General features: G+C 62.9%; 1 non-coding gene across 1 annotated transcript; it reads right to left on the bottom strand.

Moving 5' to 3' along the window:
• Positions 1-2,264: 2,264 nt before the first annotated feature.
• TRNAE-CUC (transfer RNA glutamic acid (anticodon CUC)) lies at positions 2,265-2,336 on the bottom strand. Its single transcript has one exon. It is a non-coding gene; the product is annotated as a tRNA-Glu (tRNA).
• Between the last annotated feature and the right edge of the window lie 957 nt (positions 2,337-3,293).

Here is a 3,293-nt window from a genome sequence, read left to right as displayed (position 1 = left end):
CAGCAGCAGCCACAACGCGGCCACCGCAGAAGGCAGGCTGCATCGCACCTGTGGGCGCCCGGACCCCGACACCGCTGCCAGCCGGAGAGGCCCATGTGGCCATCCCAGGGCTGTCGCCTGCGCACCGGGCTGCCGGCCGCCTGGGCTTGGCACGTCTCGCACAGGGCACTGGTGCTTGTCGCCCGCTCCCAGCCAGGCCATCAGGGAGGCGCCCAGACTCGCCGACAGAATGGCTGAGCTTGCCTAAGGCGGAGCGTTAAGGTCACAGTCGCCTCTGGAGAAGTGGGTTCGGATCTCACTCCTGGCTAGCCCATATTTTGGCCGACCCAGCCAAGTGCCCCTGCCTCTCTGGCCTCCCCTCCATCACCGTGGTCCCAACGCACCCGCTTCTCAGGCATCTTTTCTGGCCAAACACCTCAACTCCACTTCTCCAGCCCTTCTGCCCTTTCCCCTCTACGCTGGGCCACTGGACTCCCGCTGCTGCTTGTCCTTTCTGGGCCTCTGGACTCCCGCTGCTTGTCCTTTCTGGGCCTCGCCCCTCCGCCCTCCTCCCCTACCCCAGGCCCCAGACTCACATCCCACCCACCACCGGCAATCCCACCAGGATGGGTCGTGCACACAGTTCACCACAGCAGGACCTCCACCCCTGACTTCTGCCTGCTGAGGCTCTCCGTCCTGCATCTGCGGCACCATCCAGGCCCTGCTATCGGCACACTGCGCAGGTGGCCGTCCCCATCTTGCTGGATGGCTATGGCCTCCACGCTGGTTCACTTGGGCCACACGCCACTGACAACATCCCCACCCCAACACTTCCAAGCCCCCGCCGCTGTCCTCCCCACCCACTTCAGTGCACTTGCCTTCAGGACACCGGCTGGCCTGACATTCCTGGATCCCTGCACCTGGCCGACCTGGGGAGCCCAATCCAGACACACGGTCCCCAGGAGGGGCCTGCAGAACTCCGTCCAGCCACTCCTGTACCTACCCCCACGCCTTTCTAGTCCATCCCCTCACCCTTCAAGACCTTGCTGACCCTTCCATCACACACACACCACTGGCCAGACATCAAACGCGCCCACCCGCTCCCCTCACTCCTTGCCCACCCATAGCTTTTTGCTCTCACGCTCGCTCCGAGAACTAGACCAATGGCCTTACCCCTCTGCTTAGGCACCAGTCACCTCAACTAACGTCTCTCGCACTCACACGCGCACCTCAGACGCCCAGGCTGCCCTGACCAGGGCTTATTGCTCTCACGGTGCCCGTAAAGTCTCTATTTCTCACGGGCCTTGCCTGGACCCGCTACCTCTTGCTCTGGGGTCTCACTTAGAGGACTTCCCAGTGCACCTGCACTTGGTCAGAGACAAGTCTCATCGCCCCCTGGTGGATAGAGCGCCCTGGGGGCTGTTCTCCCTGGCGGTATGGGGGCTGGGGATACCATAGGAGCCACAGGCTTCCATCTGGCTCTGACACGAACTTGGTCCCACCTGCCGGTTTTCTGCTCACCCACCCAGCCAGCTCCCATGCCTCCCCAGCCCTGATTGCCCTGCACACACACACACACACACACACACACGGAGCCTGCACCCCTACTCCTTCACACCCCTCTCAACTGTCGGGGGATTCTCTTGTCCCAGTCCTGGCTCACTCTGCGGGGATCTTCAGAATCAGGGCAGCTCCCACTCACAAGACGGGAGCTCCCTTGGGGCTAGTTGCCGCTCCTCACCCTCCTCACCCCCGGCATCTGAGAGTGCCCCATGCCCCCACCTCCAACTGGCCAGCCCCAGCCCCTGCCCTTTCCAGAAGGCCAGAGCTCTGCAGGGACATATGGACTCCTCCTCCCACTTCCCAGCACCAAGCATGGGGGAAGGGTGGCCAGTGGCTGGCCGGGGTCAGGAAAGAAGTGAGGGGACCATACATGTCCTTGCTCTGGTCATGCCCTTTGCTCCTGTCCCCTTTCTGCTATTAGGCCCCTTGCCCTGGGTGGGGCGGAATGAGTGCGTGGGTTGACCAGCTGGGAGGAGAAAGGCAGACCACTGGGTGGGCTTTGGTCAAGAAGAGTGGGTGGCAGGTGAGCTGACGGGAAGAGGGAAGAGCTGGAAACCAGGATAAAAGGATGGGAGGAGTGTGGGTTAGGGCTGGGGCAGAACTGGTGCTGCTGGAGCTAGACTGGGCTGTGTCCTTATAAGTGCCAAGAGCAAGGGACCAGGAGCCAGCGCTTGGGCCAAGATGGCTTCAGGTATGAGAGATGGTGAGGCAGAAGGAAAAGCTTCCCTGACTGGGAATCGAACCCGGGCCACGGCGGTGAGAGCGCCAAATCCTAACCACTAGACCACCAGGGAATGTTGGGTAAGTCCTCCCTCAAGCGTCCCCTGTACCCGTGCCACCGATGCTCCCTGCGCACCTGTGCAGACCACTTACTTCCACTGGCCCCTGGCATTCCTCAGGGCAGTCCTCAAGTTCTGACAGCTCTCCTTCAGCTGGCAGCACCCCCAAACTCCGTGCCCCATCTCAGCCAAAACTCACACACTCACACTCGCCGGCCTCAGTGTCAGCCCAATCTCCCCGGCAGGGAGCTGGGCACAGTAGCCCTGAATCCTGGCAGAAGGTCAGCATGCTGTGTTGGTCGAGATCAAACCCAGCTCAACTGCTTTGAAGGTAGCTGTGCTCACCACAATACCACCAACGCCCAGGCCAGTGCAGCTGCACCCAGCCCCACCAGGCTCCCACCGTCAGAACCTAATGACCGCCAGGAGCAGCCGCCTGCACGTGGGGGACTCCCTGGTGTCACAGAGCCAGCAAGGACTGCCCTGCCCTCTGACCACACAAGCCCAGTCCCTGAACGCATTCTCACTGCCTTGTCGCCCCGGGACTTGGGTTCCACGCAGCAGCCCGTCCCCCCCTCCCCCCCTGCTTAGCCAAAGCCCTTCTTCACCAGGATACTTGTTCATCCGTCTCCCACCCAGTCCGGATTTTGGTCCGCTGGGGCGGCCGATCCCCCACTTTGGACAGCGGTCCCTCGGCACCGTAAAGCTGCTAGGAAGCTGGGCCGCGTCTGGTCACGAGGAATAAGGGAAACCAAGCGGGCTACGAGGGCCACGGAAGACGTGTGTGGCGACGACCCCGACCCTGACCCAGGTGGCACGAATTCCCCGCCAGCAGTGCTACAGCCTGTTGCCTCCACCGCAGGGTTGGCGCCGGGAGGGAGTGGCAAGGGCGACCAGTCAAAGGCTGCCACCGAGAGGAGGTGAGCGGCCAGGTGGGCGCGCGCCCTGCCGGGTCGCGGCGCCATTGGCGCC

The sequence above is a fragment of the Tupaia chinensis genome, unplaced genomic scaffold (genome assembly GCF_000334495.1).
Source record: "Tupaia chinensis unplaced genomic scaffold, TupChi_1.0 Scaffold139585_1, whole genome shotgun sequence".
NCBI classification, from domain to species: Eukaryota; Metazoa; Chordata; class Mammalia; order Scandentia; family Tupaiidae; genus Tupaia; species Tupaia belangeri.
Note: the sequence above shows the minus strand (reverse complement) of the source record. Positions and strands in the feature narration are given on the sequence as shown.